The sequence below is a fragment of the Amblyomma mixtum genome, chromosome 5 (genome assembly GCF_055824585.1).
Source record: "Amblyomma mixtum isolate Tamu chromosome 5, ASM5582458v1, whole genome shotgun sequence".
In the NCBI taxonomy this organism is placed as follows: domain Eukaryota; kingdom Metazoa; phylum Arthropoda; class Arachnida; order Ixodida; family Ixodidae; genus Amblyomma; species Amblyomma mixtum.
Window position 1 is genome coordinate 117,374,713 of NC_143016.1, and position 21,934 is coordinate 117,396,646.

At 49.5% G+C, this 21,934-nt stretch overlaps 1 protein-coding gene and 1 long non-coding RNA gene across 5 annotated transcripts in view; one reads left to right on the forward strand and one right to left on the reverse strand.

Moving 5' to 3' along the window:
• LOC149343440 (uncharacterized) overlaps positions 1-21,934 on the reverse strand; it is a 200,399-nt gene that overhangs the window by 115,271 nt on the left and 63,194 nt on the right. The window lies entirely within an intron of this gene.
• Positions 5,518-6,103, forward strand: LOC149343441 (uncharacterized). The gene is made up of 2 exons (XR_016282711.1): positions 5,518-5,584; positions 5,982-6,103. It is a non-coding gene; the product is annotated as an uncharacterized LOC149343441 (long non-coding RNA).

A 21,934-nucleotide genomic window follows, 5' to 3' on the forward strand; every position in this document is an offset into this window, starting at 1 on the left:
CTCAATTCTGATAGGTGAAGAAAGGAAAGCCAGTTCGGCAGCGTCGCCACGGGGCGCGAAAGGAAGCTGGGCTGTAGAGCCCCTGAGGTGGCGAATGTGGAGTGTGCCTATAATCTTCGCGGACGTCCCAAACGGCGCGCGCGTAACATAGCGTGATAATTTGGCGCGGCCGTTACTATGGGACAGGGGTTTTTTGTACATTCCTACAAGCTGTTCGCGTCGCAACGCAGCTTGAGCAAACGGTCACAGACCCACAGGAATCCACTGCAAGAATACAAGCCGTCCATCGTCATTCAAGTGAAAATCACAACTTGTGGCAGAAACAGTCATTTCGTCAAATACAGGCCCGTAGTGAGTCCCATATCCCTCAAGACAGCAAGTTGTGACCAGACATTCGGTTTGCTGCTAGTCAACACACCGCTTCAGGAAGCATCTTCCCAGCCAATGGTAAAAGGCGCTTTCACTGCTCAAGAAATGGACATTAATGGAGAGTCTGCAATCAAAAAACAACATCGGTGCCCGAAGCTCTAGAACGAACTCCAGAACAAGACTTTGATCACACAACTACGAATCAAATCTTCTACTTGGATAAACAGGATCTCAGACCGGTCTTTAGGTCCAGCAGCAAGTTGCCCAAGTTACAACCAAATTTCTGGTGCATCCCGAATCTGCCGTCTCAATGATGGAACTGAAGCTGTTGGAAAGATATTTTCCCAGCGCGACGCTGCTTCAAGCAGCCCCAGTCACGCTCATGGCATGCCCTGAGCCCCCTATCAAAGGCCTAGGCTGTTTTAGTCTCAACGACATTGGAAAGAAGGACTGTGCTCGTATCGTTTTATTTTGCGCAGGAGGGCACCACTGCGATCGTCTTGAACGTCATCAGAGTCCTCAACTTATCTGTGTGTGTATGTGTGTGTGTGTGTGCGTGTGCGTGTGCGTGTGTGTGTGTTTGTGTGTGTGCGCGCGCGTGCGTGCGTGCGTGTGTGTGTGTGTGTGTGTGTGTGGGTGTGTGTGTGTGTGTGTGCGTGGGCGTGTGTGCGTGCGTGCGTGCGTGGGAGGGAGGTGTCATACTTCAAAAAAAATGTCAGTTGATTTGGGTAATTAGGTTAAATGCGGATATCTGTGCTAGCATGATGTGCTTTGGTGCTACCCTGCTCTGCTAGGTTAAGGTTGATGTTGGTATATATGTTCTTTCATGCAAAAGTGAAAGGTGGGCATGACAACACCTGCCATAGCACCTTCCTTGTGCCACTACGCCACGGCTCACCTGCCCACCAGCAACACCCTGGCAAGTAAGCTACCCGGTGAGCAGGTGAGCAGTGGCGCAGTGGCACAAGGCAGGCGCTAGGGAAGCTGTTGCCATCGGTGGCGCTTGTGTTGGGTTGCGGCTCAGTTGCTCTTCCCGAGCAGCCTCATTATTAGATCAGCAGCCGCCTGATAACGTGGGCAACTGAGCAGCCTGCCACAAAGCCCGCTTCAGACACACAGACAAAGCGAGAAAAAACTCGCTGTGGCTTAGCTTGGTTAAGCTCGGTAATCGCGAAAACAAAATCCGTAAGTAAAGATCAGGTTCTGTTTCCTTGCACCAGAGGTGCCCCGCCAGAGACGGTTTGTTCACTTGAAGACTGAAGCGTTCCTTCGCACCAGGGGTGCCCCGTCAGAGACGGTCTTGTGATCAGTTGAGATGCAGGGGTAAGGCGAATACTTGAAGTTTATGTACAGTGGTGAGCAGCCTTGTCTAGAGCGCTCGGGCGGTGCACTTCCTTGCAAACAAATCCAGATTTTGTGGCAGCCTCTAGGGTCCAGCTGCAACGCTTGCGCGGAAGTAGCGCCAGATAGCCTCGTAAACAAAGCAGGCACGAAAACTTTGCCCTGTAATGAGGGGCTGCTCTCTAATTTCGGTTTTTGTTACCAGGTGCGCACTGCTCAAGCGCTCTAGACATGGCTTCTCACCACTACAGCTATTTACATTGCATATACAAGTTTAGGCACTCGAGACGGCAAAGAGATACACAACAACAAAAAGGTGGAACTGGCTAATACTAGAGGAGGCCCCTACTCGGCGTAGCCGAAGATGCATAGCATCTCACCTTAGCGCGGAACCCCGCTTCCGGCTCCGGGGCCCGGTTTTAAAGTCCTAAAAGCCCGGTCCACATTTGGTAGCTTCCAATCATGTTACACTGCTCACATGATTGGTTTACCGAGAACTTGGCCAGCCCTCCAGCTTCCGTAGGGCAAAACGCCCTTTCCATTGCAAAATAAAAGTAAAAACAAACACAAATACACATTCGTGCCAGCACGTGCGCGAATCGGAACCGCGGGGCGGGGGACACCCGTATTTCCCGGCGCATTCGCGAGCGGCCGCGTTCCGAGAAAGGAGAAGCTTCGCTTTGAGCGCCCCCAGCCGCGTTCCGATGACCCCGCGTACACTACCGATCCCTTACACGCCCTTCCCAAGATTCTACAAAGGGCCCAAATGGCAGTTTTAGAATTATAACAAAGAAGGGATCAGTGTCGGTCACGAAACCACCCTGTGGGTGACATACCGCAGCTACACAAGCACTGGCACAAACAAAACCAAAAGCAAAATAATGCACACGGGCACCAACACAATATTACGCAAAATTCTTAGGGGCACCAAGAAAACATAAGCAAAATGCACACTCCAATACACACAGTGGCATGCCTGCCGTGCGCCGTAACACGGCGTCCAAGTTGGTGGGTTGCACCCAACTCACCACCTCCAAGTACACACTCGTCCTTGCGAATGAGCACACATGCACACAGACACTTGCAACCGGAGCGTTCATTGGCACTCATATTGGGTCCATAAGCGGCCACGTGAGCCTCCTTAGTCGCACCGCGCGTCCCTGTGTGCATTCGAGCCAACACGTGTCTCAATCGACACGAATAACGCCTAATGGCCGCTATGCTCATTAGACTGGTGCCACAGCGGGGCAAGAACTCAACAGCTGGTGCCCTCCAGGATCAAACACGTCCCGGTTCTCGATGGGTCCAAACCCCTGATCACACAACGCACCTAAGGGCACGCTCTCTCCGGCGCGCCAAAAGGAGACGCGTGCTGCGTAAGGTGCATAGCCCCTGTCCGGTCTAATCATATCAGTGCGGCCGTTTTTGCCGCACGGGAATTGGTGTACTGCAGCACGGAACGTACTGCTCCACGCGCTGACTTTCAACGTGAAGGCCACACACCTGCCTCCAGCTACTCTGCCTCGTTTGGAGCCATTTTTCCCGTTCCTGCACGGGCAAACCTTGAAATTGCCACTCCCTGCTTGATCGGCGCTTGCCGATTTCGCGGCGTCGTCTAACTCTGAGGCTGCATGAGATCCCTCGCAGTCACTTGACCCTAATTTGCCTTGTGGCAAGTCGCCACTCATTTCCGGGTCCTCAAATGACCTGGCCGTACACACATCGGGTGCGTTCGATAATTGCGCGGCGCTCTGCCCAGTCGGCCCAGCACGCCCACCTCCGCTCTCTGCCTCGGATGAAATGCTATTGCTATCAATAAGGCTACGAGGCCCTTCATGCCCTATGACCGACACAGTGTGCCGTTCCAGCAACGCTAGACTTTCTCCTGTCACTAGCTCCGCGACCTGACATCTGTCGTCGCGGGCCATTCCCTGCTGAACTAAATGCTGTTTTCCGCAGCTTGCTTGAGACCGCGTTTTTGGAATTGTCAGAGTAACTTCCAACAATCCTGAAATCGCGTCCGCGTCCCTGGTGTCATTTGGGATTGAGCTAACCTGCGCGGCCGGATCGTCGACATTCGAGATCATCGCCACTAATACCGCGACGCTGCGTTCCATCAAGATGCTTTCTTCAACTGCGACTCCAGCTTCGCAGAAATCTGGCTCACTTTTTACCTCTGCCTGGCTGTTTTCTTGACCTGTGCTTGACAGGCATTTGCCGTTGCCTTCCAGCACTGGCGGACTCTCCGCTCGGGACTCGGAGCAGTTCTCCCTGGCTAGTTGGCTAGCTCTCCTAGACTCTTCCCAGCAAACCACAAACCTCCCATAGATGTCCAGATTAAGTCTGAACGTCTATGTACCAAACCAAAATCTCTCAGACGTCTTATCTACCAACCTTTTTTCGTGGAAAAGCTGCAGACGTACCCACGACATCATATCTGCCTTAACCTAGACTTCTCGTAGATATTACTTGTCACGTCCTGGGTATGTAAGCGAGATATATAATTTAAGAATTCCATATTTTTCAATCGTTCGATATTTCGTGTTGCCTTACTGCATTTAAAGTTTGAAATCGCTCTTGACTACAAATTGGAGGCATGACCAGCGCTGCCTGTGTTTTTGTGTTTTTCGTGCTCGCTTCGCGGCAACATTATCCTGCCTAGAAAGAAGAAAAATACGGGAAGTAGTAAAGACAAATCTGAATGCACACGCATCAGGTTTCTGACTCAACTGTACGCAGTTGGTTTGAAATGCCAGTCACTTTGGTCAGGATTCGCATTGTTATTTCATTACTATTCTTACATTCAATTTATACCTTGTGCTACAGCCTGCAAGCTATCTCAACCACACTGAAAAGTGAGGACACACTAAAAAACTTGTTTGTTATTTAGCAGCCAGGACTATACAATAACCATTTTTTCTGATTAAGCATGTTTTATTCAACTTATCCAACTATTTAAAATACAAGAATTGGGTCAGTTCAATTTTTGGGAGTTATTTTTTTTTTCAAAAATGTCTTAAATCTGCTAATCGCGCTAGCAATGATAACTATTGGAATGTTGAGCTGAGGAAAGCTTAGGCATTTGTGTTGCTGAATGTGTGACCTCATATTTCTTGAGAATAAACTTCTTGAGTCCCGCTTTTTATCATCATGTCAACACTGTAATCATGTCCAGTGCAGGCCAAAAATTTCTCCAGTTAACCCTGTGCCAGCGGCGGCCCCCTTATCCCAGCAAACTTCCGAACCTCATCTGCCCACCTGCCCTGATCATCTCTGCTGTGCTTGCATTCTCTCTGAATCCAGCCCGTTACTTTAATGATAATTGGTCATCTTGCCTTCATGCTACATGCGCTGCCCATATGCCTGTTCTATGCTGCGGACAGGCGGCGGCGGGGAAAGTGCGGTGAATTGTCTAAGCCGCCATCGCGTTGTAGTTCGTATCGTATTTTATCAATAATAGCGCAAACTGCGCATGGCGATTGCAGCTGTGAAAAAAGTAATATGCTACAATTTAAAAATAATTAACTTATTTTTCATGCCACACCAAGCCTGCTACTAAGTACAAAAAAGAGACGATACAAAATATGTGACAGTTTCGCACATCCGCACGAGGCTAGGTTCAGCCATGGCGGCAGTGGTAGAGCGCAGGGCGTGTGCGATTTCAATCGTGTTCCGTGGGAACATTGTGTTTGAAGAACCTCGACACAGAATTAATTATTCCCTTATTATTGCTGGCGAGATTGTTCAACCGTTCTTTCCTTGATGTAGCTGAAGGAAGACAGTTTGCTTGCTTTTACTACTCGGTGAAGTGGACCCGTCAGTACGAATTAGGACTACAAGTCGTTTTCACCGGCTGGGATCGTGACCTTTCTTGGTGCGTACTCAGTCTCAGTTTACTCATTGAAGTGTATTTTATGTTATTTTTGCGTTCGTAATGAAAAAATTCTAACGCATTTATCGGCACGTTATATTTTTACGCTCACTCGTTTGGCTGTTTTGCCAAACTCGCTGTGTATTGAAACAAAGGCTGGTGATGTATGCAACTGGCCTCTACTACCGAAATGTGGGCATGCGTTCGGATGGTGTGCCGAAGTGCGTGTGCAAGCACACTCCGCTCAGCACGAGTGCCTTTTAGTGCTGCAAGGGCAACCTTTCACGCTTCATAGACTTGCGTCGGTAAAAGTGGCGTAAATTACTGGGTTTGTTTGTTGTGGTTGCTGTGCCATTCTCTTGTCACCTGTAAAAGTGAACAATTATGCTTTCTTTTGCAGCAACCCTGGCCTATTGGGCTCGGCAGAAGAGTATTGATGCCACCGCAGCTGTTAACCTGACGATTATGCTCAACGAGAAGATTCAGTGAAAGCGCCGAGCGCAATAAAATACTGACGCACTAGGAAGCCATCTGCAGTGTTTTGGGCTCCCATGATGGCCATGTACTCGCTTACTCAACTGTATTTGAGCTAGCTGGAGTGCTTGGACGTCCCGACGACTCCATAGGGAAGTCTGTGGCTGGGATGCAGTAGGTCTCGGTTCCATCTGGAATTGTAACAGGTGTCAGCTGCATCTCGTATTGCAGCTGGTTCCAGTCTGGAAATGTGTCTCTTAAAACAGTAGGACTGGAACCAGTTAGAAATTTTCACCTGGATATTGATCTATGTATAGTCATATTCTCTCTATATAGACGTCTAGGCTACGTAGACTGGGCGTACTTACATGTTCACAAATATCTCATAAATGTAGAGCGTGATGTCTGCAGTACGTACCTACAACGTGAACTGGACCCCAATTTTCATGTTGTAGGTACGTAGATTTTTCGTAAACGGTACTAATATGGATGTCTAATGGAGGTGTCTAATGTCCAGCGTAAATATCTTGCTGATGTCTATGGTACGTTTTATGGTTTACTGGGTTTGAGCTTAGCCAGCTCGAGCTCTAGCTGCTGGCGCCTTGCTTCTAACACCTGCAAATCCGGAAGTTTTTCCTCGCATAGCGGCGCCTTTCCTCCATTCACTTTTGCAAGCTCTGCCTGAAAATAAGCCAAGCGCGCCTTCGCCAATTCTACTCGGTACCTCACATCGAGTGTGGGCCGGCATGGATAACCCTCCATACCGCCGTCTGTACTCCTCAACTGTCCTACCGGCTCGAACACATGCACAGGGACGTGAACAATGCGACGAAGGAAACTCACGGTTTCGATGCGTCGGTCCGCATTGCCAGCTCCTTGGCGTCGCAGTCCACCGCCACTTTCACCGGACGCTGCGATGAGCTGTCGCACGCCGCTGGTCCTGTACACGTTGTCGTCATTTGGGGTGACCCGCCGGTGACCGTCAAGTTCTTGACGCGCTGTTTTTCTTCACCGGATGCAGTCCCGTGTCGCTGGACTACTGCCGTGGTAGTAGACACTTGGTAGCTTCCAAACATGTTACACTGCTCACATGATTGGTTTACCGAGAACATGGCCAGCCCTCCAGCTTCCGTAGGGCAAAACGCCCTTTCCATTGCAAAATAAAAGTAAAAACAAACAAAAATACACATTCGTGCCAGCATGTGCGCGAATCGGTACCGCGGGGCGGGGGGCCACCCGTATTCCCTGGCGGCCGCGTTCCGAGAAAGGAGAAGCTTCGCTTTGAGCGCCCCCAGCCGCGTTCCGATGACCCCGCGTACACTACCGATCCCTTACACGTACCTACGCCATGGTACAGCTGGTAGTGTGCCTGGTGGTGGTGCTTGTGGTTAGACTTGTGGTGATGCATCGGTTATGCAATCCAATCCAATCCAAACCAAATGCGAGCAATGGCCGCTGTCAGTGCTAGGGCACTAAAAAGACTCATAGACTAAAATAAACTAAGTTCGCAAACCTCATCCAAACGTCCACGCCTGGTGTCACGACATGCTTTCGCATTCCCGCACGTAAGCAGTCTTCAAAGTATATGCGGATTTTTTTCATTGCGAATACTTCGTGACAGTTTCGTCTTCGGTCTCTCTCGGCAGAAACATCGGCGGCATCTCCACTGAGCAACTCACAGCCCGGAAAGCCTCTGTTTCCGCCCTCACGCCCCCCTCTCGTCCATTTAGGGACATCCAGTGTTTCGCTGAGTGTGGTGATAAATCAGCGCAGTCCTGTCATTCAACCATGAGGCATCTGCAGCCACCAAACTCCACATCGAAGCGAGCCCAGTCAGTGCGTAGACAGGCACCGCCACGCTCACCCTACGTGCAGACACCCCTCAATTCTGTCCACGTTTTCCTTCGCTTCTGTCTGCAACAGGGCGCACTACCTCCCGATGATGGCTAAGAAAAACTCGCAATGTCACCTGCTTTTCGCATAGATACTGCATACAAAATAGCTAGGCTGCTCTGTGCGCTGGTGTCTACCAAATCCACGATAGCAGCGCCAGTCCTGCAGAAAGTGGGAGCGCAAAAGAAAACGCGCAGAAGCTCACAGGTCTCATCTAGCGACATAAGACGTGACAGGGGCATTATTTCCTGTTGGGATATTCATATTTATGATTTCCTGAAAGTACAGCCCAAATGGAAGACAAGTGTTCTTGTTTTACCTTTACTTCAAGGCACCTGGGGGAAAAAATATTTACCAGAAACGTTCCCGTTTATTCACTTTTCCGTTCAGCGAGAGGAAGCTGTATTAGAGTGCATTTCCGTCATAACGGCTGCAGGTTGGCGCCAGTATATATAAACAAAGTCCTATCTTTTTCTCGCGATCGCGTTCAGACCGTGCCATGCACCATGCTTGGGCGTGCATGCAGCCATTGTTCGACAACGAAGAAGAAGACCATTCAATCTCCGAGGCTGTCGAGGTTCCAGGCTATGCTCATGGCATAAGAAGACGGGGAGCGAGGAACCATGAGGGCAGCGTCACTGCGAAATCGGGCGTCTACGCAGCGGCGCCACGGACCGTTCGGCTGCTACCTGCTGTGGATTCTATGCTCGATCCCTGTGGTGACCGCGGTCTGCGCTCTCGTCATCATGGCATTGAAGGTGCCCTCTCAGTTCTACGCGTCAGGCCGCGACGATTCCTGCTGCGAAGAATACGTGGCATTGCTGTCTAGAATCGTCAACCGCACCATCAGCCCCTGCAAGTCCATCTACGACTTCACATGCGACAAATATAGCGCTCAAGCAGCACCAGGAGCCCTCCTCGACGCTCCTGGTATCGACAGCGCCTGGGGATACAGACCTTCGAACACTCCTGCAGGCAAGCTCGCTTACCAATTCTATCGAAGCTGCGTTACAACCGCTGTTCAAGGAGAAGGGCTGGGCGCCCGAACCGCAGAAAGTGTACTAGAATTTCTGGTTCAAAGTATAACATCACCGGTGCGCCTTATGGTCGAAATCAGCCTCAAATACGGCATCGAGTTCCCTGTTTCTTTCCTGAGCGAAAACATGTTGAAAGCATGGCGCCGCCCGCTACCTCGCAGAACTTTTCTCAATGTCCATCACATTGCAGTTACCATCAATCCCATTCGGGCACAACAACTCAGCCCTGAGGCCGAGCAGGTATATCTTCGTATCCGACGTGATGCTCGCCGTAAAATCAACCAGGCCTTGAGCTTTAACGTCTCCGAGCGTGAAGTGGACGACACAAGCTCAGCTTTTCGCTTCGACCCACAGGTAGCCTACACTGCTTCCAACCTGACAGCTCTGCACAACCTAATTCCGAGGTTCACAGTGGCCCAGTGGCAGACTCTCCTGGAAAATATCACAAGAGCGAAGCTCACCGGCGTCATTTATCTCATTTCCGACATAGGCGCCCTCAAACGCTCCTTAGACATTCTGCTGGACCAAGCTTCACGGCCCAAGATCGTCGTCTTCTCGCTCGTACACGCAACGTATCGCCTCCTCATTGGTGCTGTGCAGGAGAAAGATAAGAGAGATATACGACGACGATACTTTGCTTACTGCCAAGAAACTTCAACTTACATTGTCGGACCCTTGCTAATAGTGGACATAATGCAGACGTTGAACGCTGGCAAGCTGCATGACGTCATGCTGAGAACTTACTTCCACTCCATTACGAAGGCAGTAGGCGAAAGGGCGAGAACACTGGTAGCACCCGAAGACATCGACTCCGTGAGAAAATATGTACAGAGTACACGCGTGCTCCTACCAAGTGAAGTCTTTCGTCTGAATTTATCTCTGCCACAGCTCACCAACGATTTTTCGCGAAACTACCTAATTATGCGGAAATCCCAATGGACATTTTTCACTATCTCAATGCCTGATGATTTCCCGCGACTTGACGTGCTGAGAAGCGCACTCCGATGGTTGCCAGGTGTCTTCAACAACGTCGTGCTTCTCCCAATCAAACCTTACGCCGCCGTGAACATTACATCCGCTCTCGATGATGTCGTTCCGTTAGCCACTCTCGGCATGTTGTTGGCCGATGCCGTTTGGGCAAGCGTTTTCGGCTCGAAGTGGAGCGCCGAGACGACCCGAAGACTGCAGCGCCATCGCATGTGCGTCGATCAGGATGCGAGAATTCAACGTGCCGCCCGTTTCTACTATCCAACGCTAAGCTTGGACGCCGTACTTGACGCTTCTCGACGTGGCCGCTGGAATGCCACAATGACATTCTACTCTTATCGGCTGCAGAAGATATCGCGTAGCCAACTGTTCTTTCTCCTCGTCATTTTCCACTACTACTGCCCTGGAGCAACGTCCTTAACACCCGGCTACCGGCGCTCGGAACCCAACTACCTGTTTCTTCAGTCTGACGATTTTCGCGAAGCCTTCGGCTGCAGTTCCAGGCCAGCTGTTGCTGATATTGCTGGCTGCTAGGATTAATTAAATGTTGTGCTTCTATTAGGTCAACCTATGTTGTTTGTTTCATTGAAAGCTTCTTACATTTCAAAATTTCAACGAACTCAGTCAAGCTTCACAATCGAATATCAATGTTTTGCGGTCACTGCATAATTGTCTTAGTTGTGCTCTCCAAAGAGCAGCTTTCCCATGAGAGTCCATTGTCTTGATGTTAAGCACTAAGGAACAAAGCGGTACGTTACTAACACATTGAAAATCTAACAATATGGCATGCCGTTAAGCTTATAATAAGTGAATCCGAAGAATAAATTGCTTTATCTTAAATACAAGCGCTCATATCTGCACCTGCCAACCATACGCACCTTCCAGGACAAGGAGGTGATTGCTTAAAACAAGCAGGACTTAAAACAAGAGATAAAGAGAGAGCTCTTTAATGAAAAACAGATTTTAGCCGGCGTGAATATTCACTGACATGCTACTCTCCGCAGGGGAGGGAATAGGGGAGTTAATATGGAAGAAGAGTGCTGGAAAAGAGTGCGGTCAACGCAGAGGGTTGCAACGCAATAGTTCACTGCATGACGGCTTCTTTGGATGAAACCGAAATCCCGTTCTGAGCATGTATTGCGGGGTGACGAGTGTTCGGGCAATTTTCAGTGTGTGTAAACACCAATAATGTCTAAATAGGCAAATAAGAATAACATTGCACATCGCTGCTGTCGATATACCAGCCTAAAGGGCCTAATATAGAGCCCACTGAGTGGAACTTGGGTGACGTACTGCATGCATTGTTCATAGTACGCACGTTCATTAGCGTACGCAGGAACTTCGAAGAGAATATGAAGTACAGGCTCTATTGAGCCACACTTTCCACGCTACATACTGCCTGCTTGCTTGAAGCCATATCGTAGACTGTTCGTTAATGCCACATAAAGACGAAGGATTTTTTTCTAGTTGACGCGGAAGCCCCAATGGTAGTCTTGATTTCAGCTCTGAGTGGATGGAATGGAGAATGGGGTAGTGATGACTTCGCGAGTTCCAGAGGCGATTCTTTTCTTCCTGGTTATATGGTTTGGCGAGTTGAAACGTATCTGATTTTGTGAAGAAACTCTTTTAGTTACAGAGCTGCAGATCTTCGCGGGCCGCTTCGTCTGTTCTAGTTAGCCAGGATGCCACAGTGAGCTGTAATCCATTGAAAAATTATACAGTAGCCTTCAGCAACAGCCGAGTGCTGCAGGTATCCAATGTCATGGGAAATTGGCTGGTGATTTGTTCTCATGTGTAGGTTGGAAGATGTTTGTAGCGCTCCCTGCGAGTCCGTGAAGGCTACCCAGCGTCGTGGGTTATGGCGCAGGATATAGGAGACAGCTTCTTTTATTCCGTACAGCTCTGCTGTAATGAAGGCCAGCCTACGCTGTAGACGCCGTGAAAGCACTTGGCCTGATGAGGGCACATGAACGCCGCATGATGAGTCGTGAGAAGTTGAGCCATCAATGAAGATGTGTGAAGAGAAACCCTTCACTTTAGTTGGCCGAAATTGAAGTGGGGATGTGCGTTGAGTGGCGAAATGGGTTGAATACTACCTCAGTTTTTACGTATATCTCAACAGCTGTAATATACGTACGAAAAACACAGCAGGTTGTTTAGATGCTGTAATGTGGCTAGCTTGCATTGTTCGCCTCATTTTAAAACAAGTTGGTAATCCTCAAAGAATTTTTGTTTAAACTTAGGTAAACGTTCGCGTATTATGTTGTCGTGCTAATCTCTGGTTTCACGAATCAAGAACTGCTACCCTACAATATTCCCCAATAGGATTGTTTTAGTCACAGGGTGATACTACAATGTATATCCGCGGAAACACTGTGTCCCTCATGCGCGAAGGACTTACGACGCAACTTCTGGGTTGGGCTTAAGCTTCCGGTCTGTCTTATTCCCCAACGCTGAGCTCGCCTCTGATTCTTTCTTCCGGCGAGCGCGCACCCCGACCGGGCGCATCCGCAGGGGCCCGTGCCTCCCTCTTCACCAGCCGCTTGACTTATCACATTCCCTAAGGCTTGCTCAGAAAAACGCAGTTAGATGCAGCTGATGTCATTACCAAGAAGGCGAGCACACAGCTCAGCACGCCGCTTACCACAGTCAATTAGTAGAAATCACTTACTTGCGAAGGGCACCTACAATACTGTCTCAGAACTACTCGAAGCCCAACGAAGCAACAAGATACTTCGCCTCCTACACTATCCATCGGGCCCACAATTCCTGCTCAGCTGCCCCACAACAGCTCATCATCCCACCTGACAGCCTGGGCCAACTGCACATCAAATCTTTACCCAGAAATATTTTTAGCTTATTCCGCTAACTAATATAGAATGAAAGAATATATAGAGAGATAGAAAGACGGACTGTACGTTACACTTAAGAATATGGAAGTTTAATGTATACACCATGTACAAAACCCTACTTATACACACTCTAAGAACATCGTTTCGCTCAACGTACCGCTCGCACACACGCTCGGACACACACACCCGCACAAAACCGTCTGGCTCGTTTCCCGCTCCTGCTTTGGGCCGCACAAAGGGTGATCTGCTCTGTGTCAGAGTTGACACTCTCATAGTTACAAACACACAAATACGCTCAGAAAACACATTAACACACAGAGAAAGGACGAACACGTGCGAGAGCCTCCCTTCCAAGAAGCGGCGGGGATGGGAGCGGTCCAGCGACCGAGCCTGGGCTCTCGCTCCGAAAACGGAACATTGCTTCGGGTCACAGCACGCACCGCCGCAGCTCTCGCCCACCGACTTTCGCACAAGAGAAAAATACCCACAACCACCTTGCTAGGGGGGGGGGGGGGGAAGAAAAGGCCGGACGGTCGTCACAGAAAGAAATGCAAAACATGAACATGACGCCCGCTAACAATATGAAACTTGAGATGCAAATGGGTAGACGCCAGGCCCGAGCTGAATATTATACCAAACACTGCAGAGACAGATCCGACATCCTCTACGTGGATGCTGCTCAACACACCCTAACAAGCTATTATACCGCTGTCGCCTGCGCTGTCGCCTGAAGCACTGGTTAACGGCAGTCCCGGCTGCATCCACCATAACGGCAGTGGGAGCTTCGCGTGCTGAGTGCATGAGGAAGGTAGTGTCCTCCACTTGTGCCTGCAATTACGTGAAGGCTTTGTCTGTGGGTTGTGACCCAATTAAAGGACATGCTTGCTTAGTGGTAGAGAGTACAGCTTCCAAGAGCTTGATGATAGTAGCGCAAGATGGAATGAAGCACCTGTAGAAGAAAACCAAACCGAGGAAGCGGCGTAGCTTTCGCAAGGAAGTGAGACGAAAAAATTGGCGATGGCTAAGTTTCGTTTTCAGTTTCAGTTCGGTGGATTTTCTTGTGCCTTGTCTATGTCTTGTGTACTCCGCCATTTGGCAGCAATTGTCACGTGATATAAGGTTTTAATGTCAGTGTCCTCTCCAAATAAAGATGGCTCAACTTTACTACTAGACCCGTGAGTCTCTTCTCCGTTCCTCGGTGTCCGGACCCCGGGTCCCACCTCTACACTAGCGACGATAGAGTGTTAGGCCGACGTCCCTGTCCGCGCCGACATGTTTGCTAAAGTTCAATAACCTGTGTGCATGTCTGACGCCTGTTCATTCTTTTTTCATATATCCTGTGGGCTTCAGTATTCACTGCTTCAAGTTCAGCTGCGCCAGCACCTTCACTTCAGCCACATGTGAGTTTTCAAGTTTTTCGTTTGTTCGTCGTGACCGAGTGTAGACAGTAAGCAGGGAGTCGAAGACATGAATTCAAGTTTGCTCTGTTGTGCTTATCTCCATGTTCCAAAGTCTTTTGATGTTGTCCCGGCCGGCTACGTTTTCCGTCCGATATCTTCACGGAACTCACGTGCGAAATCCTTAACTGGCATCTGCAAGCAATTCAGTTAATGACGGAAAGGTCATAAGAAACCAACTAAGTTGAACTACCAAGAGCAGACTAGGTTCAAGGTAAACAAAGAAAATGACCAACTCACCCTTCAAGTAAACAGCAACATTCGCCGGTACTTACTTCTTGGCGCACAAAGTGGTGTACAACACTTCATCGCCTTCCACGACGGGGAGGGCAGTCATGGCAGTCACCTGGACTAAACGCCTCAGCCATCATTCGGTTGATGAAACTGATGCAGTGTCAAGAAGAAATTCAGTTATAACTTGTTTCCTAGCCGTAGTCGAATACCACGCGGTGATCAAGGTATATAAATGCCTAACTCATCGTTTGAAAGAAGAAAACAATCAAGCAAAAAGCAGAAAAAGAAACCGATAGTAAAGAACCCCGCCATTAGGCATGGCTATAAGCGGTGCAAATAAAAAATCATTTATACCAGAAGCGACGAGTATGCTCTTGAGTGTTGTAGACGATGAAGGTGCTTTTTACCAACGGATAAGAGTGAACCATGGTCACTTCTACTCGAGGCCAGATGCGTAATTCGGAAGTCCTTTGTTCGGATTCCAGCGGCTGCATGTGATTGTTTTTTCTTCTGCTTCCTAAGCAGTTATCTTTGAGCTATAAAATAATTACACTATTAATTTCCCACTGATCAATCCACAAATTTTTATAAAAAATGTTAATTTTTAGCCCCACTGTTCTGCTCTGCCTGTCCAACTCATTGATCATGCTTTCCAGTTCATGTCCTGAGTGAATTAACAAGGCAATATCATCAGCGAATCGCAGATTACATAGGTATTCTTCATTAACTCTTATCCCCACCTGTTCTCATTTCAGGCCCCGGAATACTTCCTGTAAACAGGCGGTGAATAGCACAGGCGAGATCGTGTGTCCCTGCCTGACACCTTTCCTTATTGGAATTTTATTATACTGACTATATGGAGAGCTTTGGTAGCTGTGCAATCGTTAAAATATCTTCCAATAGTTTCACGTAACACTCTTGTACGCCCTGATTCCGCAATGCCTGCATGACTGCTGAGGTTTCTACTGAGTCGAATGCTTTCTCGTAATCAATGAACGCTATATATAGGGGCTGATTATATTGTGCGCATTTCTCTATCCCCTGATTGATAGCGTGAATATGGTCTATTGTCGACCGTGATATGGCAAGAGGTTAATCAATGCTGTCTATATGCCATAACAGTGTGCACGTTTACGTACGCTAAATGCAGCTATCTTTGCGGACGTTAAGCAATTCCTAACATTCCCACCTTTAAAACAAAGCGCCACGACGTTTAGCTTAGTGGCGCCACCTGGTGGCTAGGACGGGAACCGTTGTTGTCAACAAATCAACGCCCCTCTTAAGCCTAAATGGGGCAGAATCGTCACTCTAAACAAAAAAAAATAAAGCAAATTTAATAATCGTACGTTTTTTTATGGGCGGGATGAGACGAATCGAAATACCGGTGGCCCATTTACGGCCAGTGAACGCGCTAAAGAATCATAATGATGGTTCAACAGCGCAAACACACACAGACCAGGAAGGAGACCAGACACACACACCAGCGCTGGTTTGTGTATCTTGTCTCCTTCTTGGTCTGTGTGTGTTTGGGGTGTTGAACTATAATTATGAATCCACACCAACTAGCCCAATCTACAGCGCTAAAGAAGGCAGTAACAACGACGGATCCAGTCCGAAGTGGGGTGTCATCCATCGAAGGGCATCGCCATATTTGTCACCACGGAGAATTCGGTCCTGGGCCGACCGGGCTTTCCGCTGGGTGCTCCGGCGGAATCTCTGCCGCGGCAGCGGATTCCGCTCGCTCTCGCCGCCGAATTCCAAAGTGTGAACGCGCCTTTACTGCTTGGCACTTCTTGTACGTCTCACGTGATCTCGACCATGAATATATCACGTCGACATAAAATTGAAAAACGCAACTTATCGATAGTGAACGAAAGCTTTATTTAGTAAACATAACATAATTAGCACTCAAAAAGTTCGCAACTGCCGTCTTTTGTAATAGTTAAACTGTTCAATTGACCATTATCAAGACCTGCTCAAAGTTTGTCACAATTAACGAAGCGAACTAATCCTTGATGAACAAAGGGTTCTGAAAAATTACTGGTGCCACGTTTTCGAACCACTTGTGGCTTTCAGTGTTCACTTTGCAAATCCGTGGGATTTTAGTTGGGCTACGCAACCAACAACTTGAATTTACCGTCATCACACGTGCTAAACTATATTCAGATACAACTTAAGTCTGCAGTGACTGCCACACCGAATTCATCCATGATAAAAGAAGTCCACTGTGGAGGCTTTTCTTGTTATCTAAACAAAAAGCTAACCAAGAGGGGAAATTATAAGTTCCAAATTTTGACGCCACTAACTTGTTTGATGTAGTCAAACATCAAAATGCTACCTTTGTTTTCTGTTGTAATACAGGACACCGCGAACAATTACCCACTAGTGCTAACTGCTGTTTTTGTTGAACGCATTTTTTGCAACCACCTCGCCTATGTTCATTTAGCTATGCGATGTGTTCACCTAGGACCGTCTGCAATTTTAAAAAATCGGCTGTTTGAGCTACAAGGGCGCTTTTTTTCTGCATATCCTTATTATAATAAGTGTTAATGGCGGCGTTTGGTGCGGGGCGTGGGAGCCCCGCGTGCGAGGAACCTCTCAAGGCGGTTGCTGGGTGAAGACTGGGGTTTATTTCTTTAGAGGGAGAGAGAGAGAGAGGGCGAGTGTACAAGAATGCACTTTCGCTGCTGTAGGAATGCAGACGGTCACGGTAAGGGAATTGGGAATGCGTCAGTCGACGGGGCTGTGGGGATCAGATGCCGTCGGGGGAGACGCCTGCTAGCTTTTGTGGGTGCTAGCTTTTGTTGGAGCGGCCGGCCCGCGCTTGTTTCTGGGAAGCGGGCGGCGAGTATGCGCGCAGGAGGCAAGGGTTGCCGGAGCGGCCTGGCGTCGCTTGGTCGACGAACACGACATCCCTTCCTCCTTAGCTGTGGTCACCGTATCGGTCGGGTGGGCGCCGTTCACGCTGGGGTCTTAGCGCTTGCTGTTGCGTGGAACCGTTGGGCTGGTCTCCGCAACGTTCTGTCGCACTGTCGTCCAGACTGGCCGCCGGTTCTCCATGTTCGGAGGGGGGCGCTGTAGACAGGTCGAGCACAGGCGAAGTCTCCGCTGGTAGCGTGATCACGTACGTAGCTGGCACAGTGTATTGTTCACTTGCTGCTGGTCCGTTCGTCCGATCGTGTGGCGGCGGATCTTCCGTCGGGTAGGCTGCTGCACCTGGTTTAATGTGACCAAGGTGCCTACGAACCGTTCCGTTTCTGTGTTGAGAAGTCTCGTGGACTTCTGCGGAGCTCGTCACTCCCTTGAGTCCTCGCTGCTGCCTTGACGCACTTTTTGATGGCAGGGCCAGGTCCAAAGCAGGCTTCTGGTGGCGTCGATGTTGCAGACGTTGTCGTCAGCACTCCAGAGTTGCAGTCAGCTGTCAAACCTCTGAGGCCGCGACGTAGCTGCTGATCGGTTTGCTTTCTGCCGGCGTCGTCGATGTTGCAGGCGTTGTCGTCAGCACACCAGGGTTGCAGTCGGCTGTCAAACTTTTGAGGCTGCGACGTAGCTGCTGATCGACTTGCTTTCTGTCGGCGTCGTCGATGTTGCAGGCGTTGTCGTCAGCACTCCAGGGTTGCAGTCGGCTGTCAAACTTTTGAGGCTGCGACGTAGCTGCTGATCGACTTGCTTTCTGCCGGCGTCGTCGATGTTGCAGGCGTTGTCGTCAGCACTCCAGGGTTGCAGTCGGCTGTCAAACTTTTGAGGCTGCGACGTAGCTGCTGATCGACTTACGGCAGTTGGTCACGTCGCTGGAAACGTTACGGCTGTACAGCTCGGATGGTCAAGCGTACCGGCTGTACAGCTCGGATGGTCTGCCATCGACGTGCGTCAGGAGAAGTGTGACTATAGGTATCCATAGCTGACTTCTCCGGGAGTCTTCGGTGTGACCCGCACGCGAGCAGTCTCGAAGGTGTCGGTCCGCATAGCGTCAGGAGGAGCGCGTGCTTCTTTGCCTCGTCGGAGACATCGTTTGCCACGAGGTAGAATGTGAGCCGCTGAATCCACGATCCACGAAAAGGCTCGATGACACCGTGTAGTCCTCCAGTAGCCATCGGCGACACCTCGAACTGCGTACGTTCTACATCCCACTTCTCGTCGCCAGTGTTAATGGCGCGTGTTGTTGCGGGGAGCAGGAGCCCCGCGTGCGAGGAACCTCTCAAGGCGGTTGCTGGGTGAAGACTGGGGTTTATTTCTTTAGAGGGAGAGAGAGAGAAAGGGCGAGTGTACAAGAATGCACTTTCGCTGCTGTAGGAATGCAGACGGTCACGGTAAGGGAATTGGGAATGTATCAGTCGACGGGGCTGTGGGGATCAGATGCCGTCGGGGGAGACGCCTGCTAGCTTTTGTGGGTGCTAGCTTTTGTTGGAGCGGCCGGCCCGCGCTTGTTTCTGGGAAGCGGGCGGCGAGTATGCGCGCAGGAGGCAAGGGTTGCCGGAGCGGCCTGGCGTCGCTTGGTCGACGAACACGACAATAAGGAAGTAATTTCTCATTGGCATCCACCCAAGCGCAGCCATACGGCTACAAAGGAAAGCTATACAGCTTTCTCAGAAACTTCGTAGTTAAAGAAAAATTCGTCCTGGTCCGGGGTTCGAACCCGGGACCACCCCTTAATCGGAGCAGTCGCTCTACCAAGTGAGCGAACCGGGACGGCACGCTTATGGTAGGGCGAGAGCAAATTGATCAATAAGTCGAAGTGGGAACAGTGTTGGTCAAATGTTTAGGGGAATCCCCCAAGGTGGAGTAAATTTATAATAAGGGAGCAATTACTCATTGGCATCCACCCAAGCGCAGCCATACGGCTAGCAGTTTGCGGCATCAGATTACAGCTAAAATGCGCGAACGATCAGGGTGGTTAACGAGGTGGTGCTCAGGGTGGTGCTCAGAACGTGATTTCGGTCTCATTCAAAGAAGCAATCATGCAGTGAACTATTGCGTTCCAACCCTCTTCGATGACCGCACTCTTTTCTGACACCCTTCTTCCATATTAACTCCCCTATTCCCTCTCCAACGCAGAGTAGCATGTCAGTGAATATTCACGCCGGTTAATATCTGTTTATCATTAATGAGCTCTCTATCTCTTGAGAGTCCTGCTTTCTTGAAGCAATCACCTCCTTGTCCTGGAAGGTGCGCATGGTGGGCAGGTGCAGATGTGAGTGCTTGTATCTAAGATAAAGCAATTTATTCTTCGCATTCACTTATTATAAGCTGAACGGCATGCCATATTGTTAGATTTACAAAGTGTTAGCAACGTACCGCTTTGTTTCTTAGCACTTATCAAGACCATGGACTATCGAGGGAAAGCTGCTTTTTGCAGAGCACAACTAAGACAATTATGCAGTGACCGCAAAACATTGATATTCGATTATGAAGCTCGACTAACTATGTTAAAATTTTGAAATGTAACCAGCATTCAATGAAACAAACAACATAGGTTAATTTAATAGAAGCATAAGATTTAATTAATCCTAAAAGCCAGCAGTATCAGCACCAGCTGGCCTGGAACTGCACCTGAAGGCTTCGCGAAAGTCGTCAGACTGAAGAAAGAGGTAGTTGGGTTCGGAGCGCCTGTAGCCGGGTGTTAAGTACGTTGCTGCAGAGCAGTAGTAGTGGAAAATGATGAGGAGAAAGAACAGTTGGCTCCGCGATATTTTCTGCACCCGATAAGAGTAGAATGTCATTGTGGCATTCCAGCGGCCACGTCGAGAGGCGTCAAGTACGGCGTCCAAGCTTAGCTTTGGATAGAAGAAACGGACGCCACGTTGAATTCTCACTTCCTGATCGACACACCTGCGATGGCGCTGAAGTCTTCGGTTCGTCTCGGCGCTCCACTTCGCGCTGAAAACGCTTCTCCAAACGGCGTCTGCCATCAACATGCCGAGAGTGGCTAACGGAACCGCATCGTCGAGAGCGGATGTAATGTTCACGGCGGCATAAGGCTTGACTGGGAGAAGCACGACGTTGTTGAAGATACCTGGCAACCATCGGAGTGCCCCTCTCAGCACGTCCAGTCGCGGGAAATCATCGGGCATTGAGATAGTGAAAAATGTCCATTGGGATTTCCGCATAGTTAGATAGTTCCGTGAAAAATCGTTGGTGAGCTGTGGCAAAGATAAATGCCGACGAAAGACTTCACTTGGTAGGAGCAGGCGTGTACTCTGTACATATTTTCTCACGGAGTCGATGTCTTCGGGTGCTACCAGTGTTCTTGCCCTTTCGCCTACTGCCTTCGTAATGGAGTGGAAGTAAGTTCGCAGCATGACGTCATGCAGCTTCCCAGCGTTCAACGTCTGCATTATGTCCACAATTAGCAAGGGTCCGACAAGATAAGTTGAAGTCTCTTGGCAGTAAGCAAAGTATCGCAGTCGTATATCTCTTTTATCTTTCTCCTGCACAGCACCAATGAGGAGGCGATACGTTGCGTGAACGAGCGAGAAGACCACGATCTTGGGCCGTGAAGTTTGGTCCAGCAGAATGTTATAGGAGCGTTTGAGGGTGCCTATGTCGGAAACGATATAAACGACGCCGGTGAGCTTCGCTCTTGTGACATTTTCCAGGAGAGTCCGCCACTGGGCAACTGTGAACGTCGGAATTAGGTTGTGCAGAGCTGTCAGGTTGGAAGCAGTGTAGACTACCTGTGGTTCGAAGCGAAAAGCTGAGCATGTCTCGTCCACTTCACGCTCGGAGACGTTAAAGCTCAAAGCCTGGTTGATTTTGCGGCGAGCATCACGTCGGATACGAAGATATACCTGCTCGGCCTCAGGGCTAAGTTGTTGTGCTCGAATCGGGTTGATGGTAACCGCAATGTGATGGACATTGAGAAAAGTTCTGCGAGGCAGAGGGTAGCGCCATGCTTTCAACATGTTTTCGCTTAGGAAAGAAACAGGGAACTCGATGCCGTACTTTAGGCTGATTTCGAGAATAAGGCGCGCCGGTGATGTTATACTTTGAACCAGAAATTCTAGCATAGTTGCTGCGGTCTGGGCGCCCAGCCCTTCTCCTTGAACAGCGGTTTTAACGCAGCTTCGATAGAATTGGTAAGCGAGCTTGCCTGCAGGAGTTTTCGAAGGTCTGTATCCCCAGGCGCTGTCGATTCCAGGAGCGTCGAGGAGGGCTCCTGGTGCTGCTTGAGCGCTATATTTGTCGCATGTGAAGCCGTAGATGGACTTGCAGGGGCTGATGGTGCGGTTGACGATTCTAGACAGCAATGCCACGTATTCTTCGCAGCAGGAATCGTCGCTACCTGACGCGTAGAACGGAGAGGGCACCTTCAATGCCATGATGACGAGAGCGCAGACCGCGATGACCACAGGGATCAAGCATAGAATCCACAGCAGGTAGCAGCCGAACGGTCCGTGGCGGCGCTGTGTAGACGACCGA